Raw genomic sequence first — 21607 nt, forward strand, 5'->3', positions numbered from 1 at the left:
TGGGGTTAGCAGCCAACACAGGTTGCTTCATGGCAAGCTGAGCTGGTGAAGGGGAAGTTTGGGTCACCTTCTTCCAAGTTGGCAGGAGTTGCTGCTGCTTTACTGCCCAGCAGGAACATGGACTTCTGTGCCAGGAGAAAAGTGACTGCTCTTCCAGCCTTGGTGATTTCAGTCCCAAGTATGGCAGTTATTCCAGATGACTGTGGGTTTGGTATTATTTGATCCATGTTAGGACTCAAAGAAGTGCAAAGACCCTTGGAAATCTCTTTGAAAAGAGAAGTTACAGAATCACATATAGCAACACAGTGAAAGAATTATGTCTGCACTGAATGTACGCACACATTCTGCTGGGATCAGCCAGAACCCTGCTAATGCCCTTACTCCTCACTTAATGGGGAACTGGCAAGCTGGGTGCCCAGGGAATCCTATGACAAATTTAATATTTTGTCTCTACTAATTACCCTTTCTACCTCATGCATAAGCATATCATACTCTTCTTTAAAAATGGTTAGGACTCTTGCCTTTCAGTAGACAATTTCTATCATTAGCTGGTGTATTCTTTCTGTTGCCAGACCATGGTGATTTCATGGCACCTTTGTAGCTGTTGATGTGGCATCTTCAACATGCATGTGTTACTCCCTCTGTAATGCGTGTGTCTTGGTGGTGTTTTAGGGTGTGATGGTATTTGTGCCCTGTTGTGCTTTGGGCTTGGCAAGGAGCCAGCCTCCTCTCCCCTTTCCAGCACACGGGTGCCCTGTTCCCACTGATGGGATGTTATTTGCAGTATCTTTGGAGTTTATGTTCATGTCTCTGGAGTTTGCTGACAGTCTTGTATGGAGCAGAAAACGTGGGCAGCAGGGCCAGGTTGATATCTCAGCTTCCGTCTCCCTCAGGTGCCTCTGAGGGCAGCAGCACCAGGAGCAGACCTGAGCTATGCTGGTGCCAACATGCAGGGAAGACTCTTGCAATCACTCATACAATGTCATGCAGCTCTCACTTTCTCATCCAAAAATTGGGAGCCCTGCAGTAGTGGAGAAATTGCAGCATTGTAAACCAAGGCATTGTGGGTCAGCTTGCTCTGGGGCGAGCATGGGCCAGGTAGGCATCAGCACTGGCTCTGGCCATGGGCTGCACTTAGGTGGCTGCAAACGTGGAAAGCTTCTTTGTGGTGCTGGAACACCTTGCGGGAGCCACGGGGGACCCTGCATGCTTTTGTGTGGGGTAGTCAGTTTGTATGCAGGGCTTTTTCTTTTAATGGAAGCCTGGAGGGAGAAGGAGTTAATGGGGACAAGGGCAAGGGAAGAAGATAACTGGATCCGAGTTGGGGCTACTGGCTGATATTTTTGCAACAGTCTTCTGTTACCCAGCGTGAGCCCATGGGGATTAGCTGGGCAGACTCTCAGGCTCCTTCCGTACTGAGGGCCCGCCTGCCCTCTGCACAGCAGTAGAGCCTTTTTCCACAGACTTTCAAAATCCAGTGCACTTGGGGAATTTTTATTGAGAGACTTTATGGTGCTTATTTCTTTAGCAGAGAAATTTTGTTTGCCCCTAGTTATTTACCCTAGCAAAAGGGTAAACAGCAAGGTTGCTGCTTCCTGAGAGTGCAGTGGTGCTAAATTCCTCATGCACATTGCTGTAGTGCCTGCATCCCAGAGCTTGCTGGATCACACCTGCCCCTTCCAAGTGTTGGCAGGTTGGGTTGTTGTCACTGCTCAAGGAGCTGGAGCTTTGCTGTGACCTGCCCCTTATATCAAGCAAAGGATCTGCCCCCAGGTCTGTAGTGTGGTTATCTGCTGTGATCTCTGTGTGATTAGGAAGAAATTCTTTGCTTGGGCAGAAATTGTTCCCTGTGAGGGTGATGAGGCCCTGGCACAGGTCACCAAGAGAAGCTCTGGCTGCCCCTGGATCCCTGGAAGTGTCCAAGGCCAGGCTGGATGGAGCTCGGCGCAACCTGGTCTAATGGGAGGTGTCCCTGCCCATGGCAGGGGGTGGAATGAGATAGTCTTTAAGGTCTCTTCCCACCCAAACCATTCTGGGATTCTGTGAGACTGACTTGGCTGCTGGCAAGGGCAAAGAGGGGGCTGCTGGCAGTGCTGCTTGCCTGTATTATTGTTGTATGGGTGAACTGTCATTAGCAGCACCTGTGGGGCAATACTGCAAAAAGCCATTGCACATGTCCTCCCTTCTCTGGGTAGGTGTCTTTGATGGAGGTGTGGAATGTTGTGCCTGACTAGGACTGGTCTTAAGCTGTGGTGGCAGTGCTGGTGAGCTGGGCTTCTGTGGGAAACTGCTGGGGCACAAGCAGCTGGACCATCTGTTTAAACTGTTGCTTAATATCGGCAGATTTACTGCAAACCTTCAGCTTTCTGGGAACAAAACAATCTCTTCAGTCTCAAAGTTTGTTACTTCATATGGTACCCTGGTCTGCTCCTTTTCTGTCAGATGGCAGTGTTTGTTCCCTGGATCCTGATGATGGGAGCGCTCTGTATTCAAAGCAGTGCAGTCTAAAGTTTGTTCTAAAAAATCCATTTTATTTATGATTTTAGAGTAAATACTGAAAGATAAAAGGAGATTCTTAATGGTGATGCTCTCCTTTGAGTGAATGAATGAGAAATGGTCTCTTGCTTTAGCCTTTCAGATAAGCTTCTGTGAAAAAGTGCAAAGAGAGAAAACTATGCCTTTTTTTATCATCATCCTTCCTTTTTAATCAATATTGGTACTGAGAATTTGCTTTTTCTTTCCAACTAGCTACATACAGTAGTCCAATCCTGAGAGAGCCACCATTTCTCACAGTGCTAGTGCAGCAAGAGCTCAGTTAAGACTTCCTGAAAGGTCACCAATTGTTGAGGTGCGTGTGTGCCTTCTGCTTTGCCTGTGACATGAGAGTAGCATGGTGTGGATGTACAGATGCAGTCCCTGTGGCTGGAGTGGCTGGAGCTGCCTACTGAACAGCTATCAAACACCAGCTGTTTCAATGGGCATTTGGTTTGTGTTTGTTAAAGCTCCTGCTGAGTGAAGGCCAGGTGTGTTTACATGGTGGTGAGAGTATCCATGCTCAGTTTACAGGTGAATAATCCAAAGCATGGACACTGAATCCTCTCATGGGTCCCTTCTGGTCCTGCCCCTTTGTAAGGGGTGACAGCAGGCAAAGAGCGTGGAGATGTTATTCCCACAGGTAGCTGAGCAGCCCATGGGACTCAGGGAGCTCTGGAGGGTGCACCTCTAGTTTCTTGGTTTCTGTCATTTCCTTAGGCTGTGCGTTGCTTAGACACTGAGTCAAATCCCTGCTGCACTAAGGTGGGAGCTTATTAGGAGCCAAGGCTCTGCATGGGATTTTTTCAGTTTTTGGTTTACTTTTTAAATCTGAATTGTAGAAGTCTTGTGCCTTTGCATTTCTTTCAATTTATATAGGGATTTTTTATTTTTGCTCAGTATGGAGATTTGTTGCAGCAATTCTAATATCTGAAGAGATAATTGTTAATGTTTTTTAAACAGTTGGTGTCTTTGGGTTTTATCTAGTATGTTTTGTGACTGCAGTTCAGAGACATTTCTTCTGTGATACTGTATATAGAAAATCCTTTGTTGTCCATTCCTTTTCACACACTGTTATTTTTCTGTCTTGGAAAAGCTGAGAGCAACCTATGCTTCAGTGTTCCAGCACAGAGTGAGCCTGTGTGCCAGAATTACTCCCCTAGGACAGAGTTGGAAAGTACCTATTTATTTTTTAATAGCTTTCTATTAGCTCAGGATATACAGATATTTAGGAAACTTGGTGTTTGGAGCAGGAATTTCAAACCTCTTATGAAAGCTAGAGCTGTGTGGCAGAAATTGAGGTAGATTTATAGACCTTTCTGGTGAATACCGGAGAGGACATTGGCTGAGGTGTGAAAAGAGGTGGAAGGGAAGTGTCTGCCCCAGGGAGCCGTGGCCTGAAGGTGTCTGGATGAGGAGAAATGGCCTGTGGGCACAAGGGAGCAGTCACTGCTGGTGACTGTGTGATGGAGCTGTGTTAATGGCACTGCAGGTGAGACTGAGTTAGAGATGGGACTTGCTGGGAAGAGCTGGCACCCAATGGTTCATATGAACTATGGCAGCCCAAGAAGGTTGATTAATATTTATTAAGGACAATGGCTTGCTTTTGTGTCAGACTTTCTGCCAACTCACAGTTGCCTGGTATGTTAAGACTGTAAATGCTTCTGCAGGAGTTTAGTTACTTCCCCAGCAGTGCTTTTCAGCTGAAGCTGGGATCTTCTGTCAGGGATCGAGTGTTAGAAGGGTTGAAGTCTGCTACAAAACAAAAAATCTTGACTAGAAGATATTTCACAGAAAAAAAGGAAATAAAAAGGGCTTTATCATCAGAGGGTTTTGCAATATAATGAGGTTTTCCAGAGCTCAGCAGCTGGGTCTAATTGGTAGGTAGCCCCTGCAGCAAACTGGTGATGATTGGGATCTTAGGGAAGGGAATTTGTTGTTATGCCTTTGCAAGAGTCAAGGGGTTCCAAGGCTGCTGCGGGCTGAGGACTGATAACCAGCAAATCCTTTCTGCCCAGCCCTGTTCACTATGTTGGCTGTCTGGAAGTGTAGGAAAACATGGGAGCTGCTTTGCTGGTGGTAGCACAGCTGCTGGCAGAGCGTGGCCGGGCTGCTGCCGAAGGGCTTCCAGAGAGTAGGTGACAAAAATCCCTCCAGCATCACTGTGGCTTTCTGACCTTGACTGTTTTGGAGTGAAAATAGGCGCTTCTAGCTCTGGAATCTTCAGTGCACTTTGTCCTGCAAGCAGTGATGTGCTGGTGATTTCTCACCCACCGTGCTGTGAGCTTCCTGCACAGCGGGTAAGGCTGTAAAATGCTTCCATTAAAATCACTTTGCTGACTGCTACACCTGGAGGCAGGAATGCAGGTAGGTCAGACCCAGGAGGCTGAAAGGCATTAAGAAAAAGCCTTAAACCAATACTTCAGCACCTCTTTGCCAATGCATCACAGTTTGCCTTAAAAATGCAGAAGGTACACAAGAATAGTTGAAAATACAGGGTTGTGCCCACGATGCTCTTGCTGCTGGGGAGTTCTATGCTGTGGGAAGGGCACTGTGCATCAGCCCAGAGAGCTGCTGAGAGGTGCCCCTGGCTTGTTTCCCCTTTAGATTTTAACCACATAAATAAAGAAGTGGGCTACTAAAAAAGCACTCAAGAAGATTACTTTGACAGAACAAACCCCATTTGTTCCTGGCAGAAGTGGTTTACAGCAAAGAGAGACTTTGATGTTGAGTATTTTCAATTAAAAATACTGCTAACTGCTAAATAGTGACAGTGTGTTTGCTTTAATTACCCCCAGAGTATATTTTAATTGTAGTGTTAAAGTCCTGGGAGTGTATTTGCTGATTTTGTGCATGTTCCTTGCAAATGTCACATCTATTTTGAAGGATGGGATGACAGGAGCATGAATGCCTTTACCCATTTAACAGCTTTTTGTTTTGTATGCAGTTTCTGTAGGTTGTGCTTACCAGCAATTAATGAGAATGATGGGAGCTCTTGGGTGTTAATTAATTTTTTCAAGTCCTTGGTCAGCACTCAGTAATTGTTGATGATGAAACTTGCGCCACTTACCATGGGCAGGAGTAGTCTGGCTGGACCTGGCACATGCTTGCACATACCTGTTGTCTTCTCCCATCAAGTGATGGTTTCTACTGTGCATCCACTTCTTTTCTTCCAGAAAAACATCTTCAATTTGAAGGTGGGGGTTATTTTGTGCTGAGAAAAAAAGGCAGTTGCTGTTCTCCATGCTGGAAGATCAAAGATTTTACTGGAGAGAGATGCTTTGCAGATCCTCTGCTTTTTGTAAATGAAAGGAATGTAACACAGGTGTCTGAATTTCTCTTGTAAGCCATTGAGAAGTGGCAGGATTTGATCCCCAGTGCTCTACAACCCTTTCATGGGAAAATAGCAGTAAGTCTCAGTTCAGGATGGCAGCTTTGCCTTGGTGAATAATTTGGCAAAACTGTGCTGTCAGGTGAGACATGAGATGTGTTGGTGTTCTGTTAACCTGAATTTGGGAGACCCTGACAGTAAGCAGTCAGTGTATTAATAAACTGTGAAATGAGGGGGAAAATATACAATGGAACTGTCTTCCTGCTGGTGTGAGGAGAGCAGCTTTTAGCTTGCAGCTTCTGCTGTGCATGGGATGCAGCTCTGTGGAGCAGCAGGATGCAGCACTGAACTCTCCGTGGCTCAGGTCCCTGTCCTGTGGCATTCCTTGCCCAGGCAACAGCTCAAGCCATTCTCTGTTTTCGTGTGTTGGGCTCCTGCCTGTGCCCAGCTCTGCCTTGTCTGTGGGGGGATGGCTGTTCCCAGGGGTAGTTCCTTCCCGTTTATGTTTTACTGGCAAGTCCGTATAAAGAAAATTAAAGGGTTAGGGACTCTTTTTTTCTGTTTCTATCTGGTTTGCAGACGTCAAAACTGTTAGAAATGCATTTCCTAGGCTTTGATGTGAATATCCCTTCCCTATGTAATTTAATTTCTCCTCCTAAGAAGTTGTATATTTTTAAAGGAACACCAAGAACACATGAACAAGTGCATTTTCATAGGCCTGCTCTTCCAGTGCTTTGGCTACTTTTTAGGAAAAAATCTGGGCACGTGTGCAGTGACACTTCAAGGAGTGACAGCTGTTGTATTTCCATGGCAGCAAGGGCTGGGCTTATCTTAGGCTTCCCTTCAGCTTTTTTCTCTGGTTTTGTTTTGATAATGAATCAACTTTGTGTCACTTTTTGTGCTCTGGCATACCCACTTGCTAATGTTTCTGACCCAGGTATTGTACCCATGGTGTTGGTACAAAGTGCCATTTAAGGGACATGTGAGACCTAAACATGATAAAACATTATGTTTTATTGTTAAGTAACGAAAGTGAGTGCAGAATACAGCTCACATCCATGCTGTACTTGGCAGGCTGTATTTGAGGGTTCAGTGGGTGATGGATGTGTTGTTTGAGAGTATTTGGAATAAAAGAGGAGGGTAGCCTGCTCCCAGGAAAATAGAGCAGGGTAAAGGAAAGGGCCTTGGCACAAGAATGGCTAGATGTTGGTCAGGTGCCTCTTCCTAGGGCTGCCTTTGGCAGGGCTGTGGTCAGGGGTTGGCACTGAGCTCGCAGGGGGTTCTGCTCCAGAGCAGGCATGGATTCACATCTCTGGCCCTTCTGCTGAGAAGAAACCAGGACTCCTTTAGTTAAATAGCTTCTTTCTCTTGATGTTCAGAGGTGTCAGGAGTAACAGGAATATATATATATTTAGGGAAAACAGCATTTTGCAATATTACATGGTTGGTTTGTGGATGTCACAGGGACTGAAGCTGCTAGCTAGCTGGAGGCAAAGCCTGAACAGTCTCTGTTGGATGTCTCATGTTAAAAGGACCACCTGAAAATTAGAATCAGTTCGTTGCAGATGTGTCTCGGATTTTCTCAAGCAGCAGCAGAATAAAGCTGATGTGATTAATACCAGCATTTGTCCATAAATTCAAAATTTGAATTATTTTCTGTGATTTGTAGCTCTTCTTGTTCAAACTCTGTTTCCCTGTCCAAACACATTTGAAGCAAACAGTTTCAGTAGAGAGAGGATGACCAGAAGTGGCTGTGACTTGCACAAGTAAATGTTACTCCTGACAGGCACTGGTTGCTTCTTGTGAGATGTTCAAAAGAAAGGAATAAAAATTTGAATGGATCTTCAACTCCAGGCAGGTTTTGTACTCCTGCCCCTCCCAGGAGTGCAAAATCCTGATTACACCAGGAAGAGGAGAATGGCAGTTTGATCCTTCATGGATTTATTGGTCACGGGACTTGTAGGTAAATACAAATTCAGGAACAGCATATGAACATAGCATTCGTATCATTTCTAGCAAGTTTTGCTCTGCTGGAGAGGGAAGCCCTGGGAATTACCAGCCGGAGGGAGCTGTAACTCCAGAACCGTTTTGTTTCTCCAGGAATGCTGAACCCTTTCACCTCTGAGCAGTTGGGGTTATGGGTGCTGAGTAGTAGCACTGCACTTCCCCTTGCCATACCTGCTGCCCTGGGTTCTCTCAAAGGTCATGGGAATCAAAGGGACATCCTGGCCAGTTCAGGACAGTCTGGGAATGGGTGGTTGTGTTTGTGCAGTTCACCAAAACCAAACTGAGTATGTTTTTCACACTGAGCAGTTCATGTAGCAGTGAGCTTCCAGGCTCATAGGCTGTGTGATCCCTGAGTGCTCCAGTGCCCAGGGCAGACCAGCATTAGGGAAATTCAAGGGGGAAAACAAGTCTTAAAAGAATGGCAAAGTGAAAGATTTTGCAGAGGCAGCTAGTTTGGTGGGTTATGGCTTTCGGTCTGCATCCGATTTGATGCCTTGGTTCAGGGTGATGGAAAAATTGCAGCATTGCTGAAGGAGGCAGTGGTGCCTTTCTCACCCTTCCTGTGAGAACAGCAGGCACAAGGGTGGTCGAGGCAGCAGTGTGGGTTAAAACTAACCAGGGAAAAAAGGCAGGGTTGAGCACCTGTGTGAGAAGACAGGGCTGCTGTTTGTGGGGTACCCCTGGAGTGAAGTGACTTGGAGATCCTGCTGTGCTGGTTCTCTGTGATGGCAGGTCTCCCTTCAGTGTGACATTACAGCAAGAAACCAGTCCTATGGTCAGGGCCTGTAAATAGTGCTGCAAGATAAATGCAAAGTATTAAAAAGCACATATTTTTTAGTTATGAAAACTCTAGCAATAAAAAGGCATCAGGAGTTCCTGCACTGTGGAGAGGGTTTGTGTGTCCTTCGAGGGAGCAGAATGCTTTGAGCTGGGTGGTGGAAGGAGACCAGAGCTCTCCAGAGAAGTTTCATCTCCCTACTGCGATCCATGTGCTGGAGCCAAGCTCTGTAGAGGCTTGGGTTTGTCCTGGCTGGGAACACTGGGGTTTTACTCGTCTGGAGCCACACAGAAAAGGAAAACCACAAAACCCTCAGCTTCCTTCTCTGCAGGTAACATGATTGCAGCTCCTCATTCCTCTACTCTCATTTTCTGCACAGTGCTTGCTTACATTAGGAATGGCTGTATTAAAGTTTTTATTTAAAAATTTGTATGTCTTTTTAGATCTGTTCTCTCTTCACTGACAAGGTGCATGGTCTTTATTTCAAGTTGCATCAGGTGATGTACCAAAGCCACAGTCTGTTGTTCACTGCTGCAGGGGTGTCTTGCTGCAGATCCCTTGGCTGTTGGTTTAGAGTCAGAGTTGCTGTGTAGTTCTTCCTTCAGGAAGAAGTTTAGATGTTGTAACACTTCAATCAGTATCTTTGCTAACAAGAAAGTGAAGATTTCTGTTACATAACTAAATATTCACAGTGCTGTTGAGAACAGCCAGCTGTTGGCTGTTGGAGGTAGTTTCAGCAATCTGCCAAGCTCCTGAAGGCAGCAGCCCTGTGCCCATATCCCTGGTTGACTCCAGCCTTCAGCTGAGGTGTGGAAGGGGTTTGGTACCTGCTGCCTTCACTCCTTCCAGCACAGCAGCAGCTCATTCCTGGCATTCTGAGTGTTTTGTCACTTGAAGGACAGTGTTGGGCAAGAGTGCCATCACTGTGTGTCTTTCTGAAGAGGGTTTGATGCTGCCAAGCTATTAAAGTTGCAAATTCTGTTGGAAACATCAGTCATTAGACAATGCCTGACATGTGTCGGCAGTGGGAATCAGGGGCTCCTTCCTGTGCTTGTCCTACTACGGGGTATTGCTAATTCTTACTGAATGTCTCACAAGACAGTACAAAGCCAGAATTTTTATGAGTGCACAAGATACATTTTTTTCTTTTTGTAAGAAAAACATCAGCCCAAAGGCTGATGTTCACAGAGCTGTGTTGTGATGTTTAGCAAAGCCTCTGAGTGTTCATTAAGTTCTTTTGGTGTTGAGAAATAACTGGATTTAGAGCTGCCTTTGGGTGTTTCTGCTGCATTTCAGCATGAGGAAAGGTTTGAACAAAGTAATGGAAGTGAACCAAAGCTCATTTAAGTATGTTTAAGGCTTTTTTGCCTTTTTTTTTTAATTCCTTGCTGTGTGAATTTTCCTTCATTTTTCCCTCTTCAGTTCCTTGGAAAGCAAAGTAATTCAAGTGCTGGGAGATGAGCTGTGGCATGGCAGCAGAGCCCTGCTGGCTATAGTGCAGGTGTGCTGGGCAAACCCTGGTGCTGGGTTGTGTACATCCATTGTGGCATCGAGGATCTGCTGTCCTGCAGACAGGGAGTGAATCCAGTGGGAGCACCCAGACCTGTTGTGTGGCCATGGGAAGGTCTGTGCTGCTGCTGCACTGTATGGAATTGCAGAAATTCAAGACACTCGGGTTGTGTCTCAAATGCAATTGCCAGGGCAGGTTCTGTGTGACAAGGGGAGAGGGTGGGTGATGACAGGGCATTGGGCACAGGTGACAGGTCCTGTCTATTCTGAGAGCCTGCACATAGCTGAGCTGCTGGGTTGGGCTTTTGTTGTTCCACCTGACTTTGAGTCTGAGGGCACCAATCAAGTGTTGGGTTGAGTTGTGAGCTCTTGCCAGCCTGGCATGATGGGGTCTGGTGCTCACAAGGTGATGAGAGGATGGGATATGATTGGGGAAGTGAAACCCAGCCACAGTTATTAATTATTATACAGAGATACCCTGGCTGACTGAGTAGAGCCCTGAGCTAGAAGTGGTTGGAGGATGAAAAAATGTCTGAAGGAAGGATGTTTTGGCTTTGGTTATTGCTCTTTTCATTGGCATCTCAGGGCTGTGGTGGAGGGCAAGATGTTGTGCTGGATGAACTGCTGCAGCTGTTCTTATGCTCTTTGTCTTTGGATCTATCCCTTACCTCTGGAATTGGAGCATCTTTTTCTGAAATCCAGATTGGAGAAGTACAAAAATAGATCAGATGAATCCGTCTACAGATACCACTTCTAAAGCTTAGCACAAAATTGCCTTGGATTTAGTGTCTAAAAGTTCTCCAACTGAGTGCTTTCAAAGACCACTTAAAGCTTTATATACCCTGTAGATTCGAGATTTGATTTCTTGCTTAAGCAACTGTACACACCTCCATTATAATTCAGAAGAACTAAGCAAAAATGCCTGTTGGAACCATGTGTTCCTAAGATCCAGATCAAAATCTTTCCCAGTGTAACAGTGCAGGAAGAACCTTGAAGGTGAGACCAGATTTTCAGAAAGGCTCAGCTCCTTTCTAAGTCTTTACAGACAGTGGTCAGATGTTTGGGAGAACAGCACATATGGGCACTCACAAGCAAGAGACCAGTTCGTGTGAAGCAGATCCAAACTTGAAAAATTGGCTTGGTGTATTTTTAGCTACTCATAGATGTCAGGCTGGTAGTATTTGAAAAAAAAAAAACCCTATATATCACCAAGTTTTGGATGCAGACATGAAGATCTGCTGTGCTTGTGTTGTGCAAAGGATTATTTCTTGTGGAAATAGTGGTGAAGCGACAAAGCAGCCCAATGCTTGGGTCCAAGCATTATCCCTTCCCAGAGCCTGTTAAAAGTCTGCTCCAGTATGAGACTCCTCACTGTAGTACAAGTTGTTTCCAACATTTCATTTGTGCGTATGAGTACAGCTTGACAGATGCGCTTTCTCTGTTCATTCTTTCTAGTTATTGAACTAGTCAGTGACAGGCAACATGTAACTTTTCTTATTCCCCTGACTTTGGAGGATTTCTGAGATGTTCTCTTCTGTCCAGTTTGACTGGTTATTGCTTCAAAATATTTGATCCATTTTCTTAAATATGTGTGTGTGGCTTAAGTCTCAAATGAGGTGACAGCATTGCAGCGGTGGCAATGTGTATGCTCTGCTCTCATGGCAAGGAGGGAGTGCTGCAGTGGTGCCATCCTTAGATGCTCCTTAGGCTGAGTCTTGGCTGGGCCCATGGTGCTGGTATTGCCTTGTCCTCTGTGTGTGGATGTGGCACTTGGGGACATGGGCAAGTGGGATACTTGGCAGTGCTGGGTAAAGTGCCATGATCTTTGAGATCTTTTTCAACCTAAACAAGTCTGTGATTCTATGATTTTGATTTCTCTGGGCCTCTGCTCAGGGACAATGCTTTGTCCTGTCCTGCCTGCAGTGCTGTTTGACTTCCGTCAGAGCAGCTGACCTGGCTTTACTCCCTGGTAGAGCTTTGGTACCTGTACAGGTCACACAGAGGCTACAGGTGCTTGTTTTAAGGGGAGATGGGAATGTGAGAGTGCCCTGGGAGCAAGCTCTTTCAGGGTTGTGTTGCCAAACTGATCCTGTGCCAAAACCACTTGCAGAAAAGCAGCACTTTGTGGGGCGGTGTCCTCCACAAAGGTGATAGCAGGCTCCAAAAATGCCCATTTAGTTTAACAGGCTCAATAGGGAGAGACAAAAATGAAGCCTCTTGTGCCATGGGGATGTCAAGAAAAATGTTCTGCAGTGGTGGAAGGAACTGGGAGAGAGAAGGCAGGGATGGAGAGACTGAAGTTCTTTTCCCAGCTTGTTTCTTCCTGAAAGACGGTGAATGACAACCTGGTGTGCCAAGGGCTGAACACCCCCCTGTGACACTCTTGGGAGCAAAGCAGGAGAGGGAGATGTGTGCAGGAAAAGGAGTCAGATGTTCCCTAATTTCTGTTGGCTTTCTGAGAAACTTCTTGATTAAATGTGTCTAAGTTTGCTCTGCTGAGACATCAGTGACCTGTGGACCTTTTTCTGTGAGAGAGTTCTCAGCAATTGCACTTAGGAGATCACAAGCTGATGTGTCAGGAGATGTCTTCTGGCTTGATGGCCAAGGACTTACCTTGATCTTCTCAAAAGACATTTGGACAGCAACTCTTTACTCTCAATGCTGTTTCTTGCTTTCAGCAGGATTCACTTGTAGTCTGTTTTGTCTTCAGAATTAAAGAACCCAATATACTACTGCTAAGGTAGATAGAATTGATTGTTCCCTCCAAAAGAATTATGCCTGAAAATGGAACCATGTCCTCTGGTTCCTATCCTTCCCAATCCATGAAGTTGAGTGAGGCAAGGTTTAGGTTGGATATCAGGAAAAGGCTCTTCCTTCAGAGGCTGCTGGGCACTGATCAGGCTCCCCAGGGAATGGTCATGGCCCCAAGGCTGCCAGAGCTCCAGGAGCATTTGGAGAATGCTCTCAGGGATGCATGAGGTGGGGTTGTTGGGGTTTCCTGAGCAGGGCCAGGAGTTGGACTTAATGATCCTGATGGGTCCCTTTCAACTCAACTTATTCTATGATTGTGTGACTGTAGGATTCGGTCTGTGTCTGGGTCCAAGGTGTTTATCAGAGCTGGTGGGATATAGGCTGTGATTGATGTTGCCACTTTGCTGGCCTAAGGTATCTAGAGGGATGATGGAAACATGATTGTTGCTTTATCCAGAGAAACGAAATCCTTTCCATTGACCTTAAGCAAAGGCCTCAAGGGCAGATTTTTTCCCTTGCTTTTAGTCTGAGTACAGGCTCCTAAAATTAAACAGAAATAAAATCAGCCAAACCCCCTCCCCAGTCCTCCTTCCTGTAGTACATTTTATAATTGTTGCTGTGCTGTTTCATAAGGAGAAAGTACCTGGCATGGCCCTTTGCATAATTTGTTATTGTTGTTCATTAGGAGAGGCTCCAGGTGTCGCACAATAAATTTCCCAGGGCAGTGTCACCCTTTGTTTCTGACAGCTGCTCCCCGACACGCTTGGCAGGGTTATGCGGTGGATGCCTCAGGCACAGGTTGCAGGAATATTTTGGGTAAAGCAAAGTACTGCTGTGAGAGCAGACTCAGACTCCTGGTCTGGCAGCATCTCCCGTGTGGGCAGCTGGGCCCTCCAGGTCCTCTCCAGCAGTGTTTCACCAGGCTTGGCCCTGGACTGGGATTGTGAGCCATGTGTTAAATGTTAAGCTGCTCTCCAGCTAGAAATTGCCTGAACCCCAGTTTGGGTTGGAAGCTGCTGTCTGACCTGAGTGCTTCACTCTCTTCTGGGCAGGGAACTTTTACCCTATTCATACAAATGGTGTTTCCATGCAGGGTAGCATGAGGGATAATATTAAAGGTTAACAGCGGGTTTTCCAAAGTCCAGAGACTTCTCACATTTTGCTTCTGGGAGTTTCCAGTCTGAGGAAACTAATCTTAATCCGATTGCAATTTCTTGCACTCTTAGATTAACCTACTTTACCAGGTGTTGTGGTAGAGGTATTTATAGATGCTGGAAATGCTGTTGGATGTAGCCTGGATCCTGCATTGCCAGTCATGGAAGTGCATGTTGGTGCAGCTGTGAGCCACCTCCCAGCCCCAAATAATGCAGATGTCTTGCTAAAATACCGCTTAATACAATTGCTTTGCCATGAAGTGGTTTCATGAAGGCAGAGGCCAGTAATCCTTCTAGAGCCCTGGCTGCTCTAGGCTTAGGTGTTTTATGCTCTTTAGTTGGAAGCACACTTGGGGTTGTGGGTGAATTATGGATAAGTCCTCATTCTAATGAGGTGACTCCTAAAAATGGGCATACTTAGCTTACTCCTGCAGTGCAAAATCATCATTTCAGATTTGAATGCTGGCTCTTGGATTATACTAAATTAAAGGTTTCATTAAAGGACTAAAAATGTCAGTAACAGACACACCAAAAAGATTTGTGCCCTTTAAAGTGAATTTCCATAGTTGCAGCTCTTAAAATGAGTAAGTCAAACCCCAGGCCTCTTCTTTCTCCACACTCCTCAAATAGAATGCATGATATGCTGAAGTTCTTCAGGTTTTGTTTCAAAATTTGACTAGATTTTTCTTGAAAAATAGTTTCTCTTGAGGGTAAGACTGGAAACCTACTTTAGGCTCAAATTAGTTGTGCTGGTATTGGGGTAGATCCATGAACAAGACTGGAAGGGAAGGAGATAAAACTGCGAGGTGGTAGGTTGGAAGGGTCTGTGGGCAGACAGAACTGTGCTAGCAGCAGCAGAAATAACCAGCTGGAAATGCTGGGAGTGTTCAGGATGTCAGCAACTGCAGGGCTGCAGCTCTGAACACAGGTAAATGTTCTTTGCTGTCTCTACATCAAAGCAGGCATTTTGTTAGCAGACAAGATACAGCAGTTTGGTTATTTAAAGCTGTTGGAAGAGCAGAGATCTGTGTCTTTTTTTTTTTGTTTTCTGTCTCATGGTAGAGTTTGTAGTAGCATTGCTTGGAATTACATTGGAAGAAATCAGAACTGATACTTGTCTATTAAGAAAATGACCTCAAGCATTCAGCTCTGTTTTCAAATGGAAGTAAATAATCCATTCCTCTGCATTTTCTCTTTTTGTTGATGTGTTTTAATTTTACAAGGGAGAGGTAGAAAAGGTTGCACAGTTCATTACAGATCCGTTGGCTGTCCTTCCTGCTGTTTGCTGTCACAGCTTGTGTTCCTGTGGTTGTATCTATTTTTTGCCTGATTATACTAGAGTAAGGAAAGAGAGTGCAGATTTGATTCCTGGTGTATCATTGCTCTGCGAACAGAGAGTGACTTCAGCATCTGACCAGAGAGAATATTTACCTGTGCACTGCGACTCACTTGAACACTGTGACATGTGCTCAGGCTGTGGCAGCAGGAGGTTGATCCTGCAGAGTTGAACCAAGTGGAAAACATTTTGACAGGGATCAATCTGTACCTTGCACGATAGAAACCTTGGAAAAATCCATTAAACTATTGCTATTTTGAAAACGACTGCTTGAAAAGGGAGCATTTTGTTCTGTGTAACCTGAACATGGTCAGCAGTGCTGTTGAGGTGTGGAAATTCTAAGAAGTTAGAATTGTCTTCTCCAATGGGAGATGATTCAGAGGCTTGAAGAAATGGCCAAGGGTATCCTGTACCAGCCACAGTGTGTCCAGCAAGACCAGCAGAGTGACAATCCCCCTGTGCTGGGCACTGCTAAGGCTCCTTGGATCACTCATGACCAGAAGGACATCGAGGGGCTGGAGCTGGGAAAGAGTCTGGAGAACCATGAACGGCTGAGGGAGCTGGGAAAGGAGCTCAGCCTGGAGCAAAGGAGGCTCAGGGGGACCTTGTGGCTCTGCACAACTGCTGACAGGAGGGGGCAGTTGGGGGGACAGGCTGTGCTCCCAGGGAACAGGGACAGGAGGAGAGGGAACAGCCTCAGGCTGGGCAGGGGAGGTTTAGATTAGATATTAAGGAAAAGTTCTTCAGCTGTCAAGCATTGGAAGGGACTGCCCAGGGAGGTGGTGGAGTCCCGTCCCTGGAACTGTGAAAAACATGTGGATGTGGTGCTTGAAGACACAGTTTAGTGGTGCACCTCGGTTGGTCTTGGTGATCTTAGAGGTCTTTCCAGCCTTAATGATTTTGTGATTCTGTAAATGTCTATTTCCTATGTCCTAGGTGAAGTAAATGCCCTAGGTGAAGTAAAAATAGTAGTACACAATTTAACTCTGGAGGAGTACTTCTGGCCTGCATGTGACCTGTTTGACAGCTGTTTCTTGTTGCATGAAGGCTGGTTGGCTGTGGTGGTGGTAAAGGGGCCTCGGAGTGATGAGAACTTAACTGCAGAGCCAAGTGCTTGGATTAATTCTGGTGACGGCTAGCAGCACATAAATAATTCTGTCCTTGGCCTAGCACCCATTCACCAGTGCAGCAAGGAGCAAGTGCTGCTGTGTGCCCAAGTTCTTCTGGAGCTGTTGTGTAGGTGCTTTTCCCAGCGTCCATTTTGGCTGCAGTCTGTGGAATGCCAAGGGGTGTGCATTTGGGGACATAAGGCATCACTCCCAGACCTCAGTTCCATGCACAGGCCTGGTGGTAGAAGGGTGACATCCTTTAAAAATGGTTTTGAGGACATCACCATCATTATCACTTTAAGGCTGGGATGATTTGCAATAAAGATTGCCATCCTTATGAGTAGATTAACAAAGAATCAGCAAGCTATTTTTGGCTGTGTTTTTTCTTCTTGGAGAGCATCCTAACAGGATACAATCCTTCTTAGATTCCCTCAAAACATAAGGTAGTACTTCCCTTGCCACTTCAGCTCGGCCAAAGTCCAGGCCATCCTGCTTTCAAATACAGCCTAGACTTGGTAAAACCATTAGTGTGCAGCTGAACAAACCCAGTAGTCACAACTGGGAAGACCATACATCAAGAAACCTCAGGTCTGGTGTTGAGGATTACCCTAATTTGTGAAAAAGTGATCTGTTCCAAAGTTGGTTTTGTTTTTTTCCAAGTCATTTTCCTCTCCCATAATCTTTACAGTAACAGTTCGCAGAGAAGATGTTATAACAGTTGATTAGAATTATGTGTTAAATTAGCAGAACCTTTAAAAGACAATTTGTGTAAGGTGGATATTTCTGCAGCACATTTTCAGATGGTTTTGGTCATACGCCTTGGTGGTGATGGGCATTAGTGAATTCCAGAAGCACCATAAGCTCCAGGCCTCTTTGTTGTAGTGAGACAGGGTGGTCTGTAATGAACCTGTGCCTAGCAAAATCACAGCAAAACTCCAGCATCCAAAGAGGATCTTTTGCCTCCAGTTAAAATGATGTGTCTGCAAGGAATAGAGACATGGAGTCAAAAGTCTTTATTAGGATGAAACTCAAGACTTGGAATCCACAGCTGAAGCTACAGCTGAAGCTACTGAAGGCTGCTGGGGAGCACAGTTTGCTTTGCTCTCCTCAGACTTTGGCTTCATTTGAGTCTGTTGTTTCAATTACAGTACATGTTTTCATGTGATCTGTGCTGGATGGAAATTCCTGGCATTTCTCAGGATGTTCGTTTTTCCTGGTCACGTTCCTTGTTCATCAGCTGAGCAGAAGCAAACCATCCTGTTTGCTTCCCAGGGGCAGCCTAAGCGTCCTTATTGGTTGGATTTGTAGGAAATCCAGCTCCAGATGGTGGATTGACATAATTGAAACTACCCTTAGAAACCCACTGAGATAGAAATCAATAGACCAACATTTAACTGTGTTAAAAAATGTTGTCCCAGTGTGAAAACAGGAGGAAATTTGGTGTATAAAGTTTACAAATAATAAGAATAGGAGCAGTCTGTGAGGAGATTTTCTGATCAGGGTTTGTAGTTAATAGTATCAATTTTTGTGTTGGGCCAATTTAAGTCCAGTGTTCTCCTTAGCTGTATAAACAATGCTGTGAGAAAGGGAAAATCTTACAACACAATGTTATTGGCTGTGACAGAAAGCTGGAGTTTCAGGCGTGTGAATGAAACAAAGTCGAAGGATAATGGAAGAAATCTCTGGACCCTGTCTGAGGACAGATTTGTGCTGCTATGGTGGGACCAGTGAGCGAGGGGCTGTGTGGCTGTTCTCTGCAGGTTCCTGCCCAGCACCTCCTCGTGTGCCTGTGCAGACCTGGGGGGAACTGATGAACTGGGGGATGTTTCGGGGATAAGGATCACATCCTCCAGACCCTTGGCAGTCACGAACTCCGTGTGGTTTTGCTCTGTGTGAGGGGGGAGATGCCCTCGGGGAAGCAGTCAGAAGAGGTGTGGGAGGTCGTTCAGGCAATGGCATGGTGTTGTGCACTCACAGAATGTCCCTTGAGCTGCAGACCTGCCCTCAGCTGCATGCTTTGCTCAAGGGACAAACATGAGGTATGGAGTGCTTTGCATCGTGCTGGCTGACAATGTCCTTAGTGTCAGCTTGAAATGGATTGTTACAGTGGGAGGGGTGAGGCACAGGCTGCCCAGAGAAGCTGTGGTGGTCTCATCATTCAAGGTTAGGTTGGATGGGGCTTTGATCAACCTGACCTAGTAGAAGGTGTGCCTGCCCATGGCAGGGGTTGGAATGAATTGATCTTTAAGAACATTCCGACCCAAACTATTTCATGATTCTGTGATTCTTTGAAGTGACAGTGAAATGTTACTCTCACCTGTCAGTCTTGGGAACAGTGTGTTGTTGCTCCCTCCGTGCCTGCCTCTCACTGTCTCTGTAGGCTTCCCATTGTCCTGCCTACTTCAGGAGATTTTGGAGTGGCAAAGTCCGAGCAGGCTTATCCTCCTGATAGTGCTGTGTGTATAGATGCAGTCATCTGGCACAACGTGAGGAATTGTTTTGTGTACACGTAAGTAACATAAATAAGATATTCCTCATGCTGCATGGCTCAGTGGAGGGCAGGGATGGAGGTCAGTCAGGATTGAGAGATACCAGGCCATTCTGCTGTGCCTGGAGAGAGGGACCCTGCAGCCCCGACTAGGTGTTTTTCAGAAGACTGATGTGTAATAAACATGTGGAAAAAAGTGTCTTTATAGGAAAAAGGTCAAAAAAAGTTTGGAGAATGCATTTATAAGGTGAAACCTCATGCTGGGAAGTCTGTTTTACAGGCAAGATGGTTAATGGATATTTTGGGCGTTATTTTATTTGCTAAATGCATTATTTCTTTCATTATTTTTTCCCACAAAAAGAAAGCAAACTATGAAGGTTCTACTAAGGTGAAAATACCCCAAAGCAGGCCAACTTTCAGCACCAGCAGTGGCCTTTTCCCATATTCTGGTGGACAGATATATCCTTATACTCTTGACAGGAGCAAGCCAATTGTGGTTTACCTTGTTGCAGTGTGCTCAGGATTTTTAACAAGTACTTTAATATTTGTCTCCTTTTAGTGCTGTAGCCTGCTGCATACTGTGGCATTTCTTTTTGGGTAACACACCCAAAAAGGATCTGTTGTGAATGTTGAGTTCTGTGATGCAGCTACCCTCACCCCAGTTGCACCCAGGCCAGATATCCTTTATTTTGTTCTTCCCCATTAGTGATGAAAGGGCCAGGATCACTGACTGGGACCGTATGGAAGTCTGCTGGTGAATTGTCACCAGAAAATAGGAATGTGTTGTTTGTTTTAGGTGGTTGATGCACAGCATTGGATAATAAATTTCACGCTGTTGGATTTTGTACAGATTTCTTGTGTGGTGTTTATGTGTAACAGATCTGGTGATTTTTAGCAAATGCAATGTGTATGCAGATATTTTTGGATTATTGTATTGCAGTGGGATCAAAACTGAAATTATCTATTAGTGATTTAAAAGTGAAAGATTGATAAAGGAAATAGGTGTCATCTCTCTGGAAATCAACAGGGGAGTGGCTGGAGCCGTGCCGGGGAGCTCCATGTCACATGCTCCTGCAGTGACACCTCAAGGCAGAATGAATGTCCCTGAGCTGTCACTTGGTCCCAGCTGTGCTGGTGTGGGGTGGCAAGTGCTGAGAAGCCTCGGCTGGGCAGGGATGGATGTCTGCTGGCCACAAGCTTTCTTGGGCCTCCCAGGCTACAGTGTGTGTATTGCTTTTGAGGGAATGCGTAATTCTGAGGTTTGTTGGGTTTATCAGGCTGCTTTTAGCTGTATATTGCCATGGTGGTCTTAAAAGTCCTTTTTCTCATAAATGGTTGTATGATTCCGTTAGCAAGGTGAGTCTCTTCTGTGAAGTAGCAAGTGATGGGAAAGATGAAATGCTGTCATGTGCCAGGGAAGTGTAGGTTAGATAGTAGGGAAGATTCCTTCACCTAAAGGGCTGTCAAGCCCTGGCACAGACTTGCCCAGGGCAGAGTCACCATCCGTGGAATGATGTGGATGTGGCACTTGGGGACATGGTTTATTGGTGGCCTTGTCGGTGCTGGTGGAACAGTTGGTCTGTTCCAACCTGAATGAGTCTGCTATTCTCTGATCCTTGTAGTATTTTATGCCCTAAATGGCATATAAATGGCATAGAAATGGCTCTAAATGCTTTAAGCTATTTTCTTCTCCTTGTTTTATGGTCTTGGAGTTACCCAAAACACCTCTTTGCAAGGCAGAGGAATGCTTTTGGCTCTTCCCAGGAGGGTTGTGGGATGGTGGGGAATACAACACCTGTGCTACAGTGCAGGCAAAAAAAGGTAATGTTGGAGGAATCCAGGTGGTGTGCTGACTTAGTGTGGCCATTGCCTCCTGGGATGAGCAGCAGCAAGTGGTTAAGTCATCATGAAGGTAGTGGGAAGCTGAGGCTCCTGGGAGGGTGGGGTGGAAGAAGGCTCATCTCAGGTGTTTTGGTGGGGAGGAATACAGGTTTCCTGTGGGCAAATGGGAACAAGACAGGGTCTTCTGTACCCCAGTGGGAGGCCTGGGAAGGGACAGCTGCCTTTGTGCTCCCTGTTGTTTGAGCATCCTGCTGTTGATTGAGCAGGTCATCTCAACTTCAGTGGAAAATACAGAGCCAGTGGCTGGTGCCGTGACCAGGATCACTCTCACACTACTATTTATTTATTTCATTTTTCCTACTGCTTCCTCAGTTGGCTGCAAAGCTATCTCTCACCTGGTCGCCCCTCAGATGCTCTCTGCTTGGCAGCCCACTTAGCAGAAGGAGTGCACAGATATCCATCCTCCCTCAATCCTTTTGCTGCTAGCCTGAGGATGGTCAGGAATCCCAACAGCTGTCCTGTGCTTGGAGTGTCACATAAAAGACATCCCAAGGCACCCTTTCTGTCTTCAGTGCCATCCCCCCAGGTCTTGTGGTGGCTTGGGCCCCTGTGCCCCCGTGGGTGTGCATGGAGGATGCTCAGCCCTGGGGTGGAGATGCTGTGGCTGCTGGAGCCCTGGCAGGTGATCCAGGTGCTCCAGCTGTCACAGGGGTGCTGTGAATGCCTTGCTTTGGCAGCTGCCTTGGAATGAGCTGGGGAAGACCTTGGTA

The 21607-nt window shown here is 45.9% G+C and overlaps 1 protein-coding gene across 2 annotated transcripts in view; it reads left to right on the forward strand.

Moving 5' to 3' along the window:
• The window catches only part of MAP2K4 (mitogen-activated protein kinase kinase 4), an 82300-nt gene that overhangs the window by 11045 nt on the left and 49648 nt on the right, over positions 1-21607 (forward strand). The gene's annotated exons all lie outside the window — the stretch shown is intronic.

The sequence above is a fragment of the Lichenostomus cassidix genome, chromosome 18 (genome assembly GCF_008360975.1).
Source record: "Lichenostomus cassidix isolate B80296 chromosome 18, HeHo_3.0, whole genome shotgun sequence".
NCBI lineage: Eukaryota > Metazoa > Chordata > Aves > Passeriformes > Meliphagidae > Lichenostomus > Lichenostomus cassidix.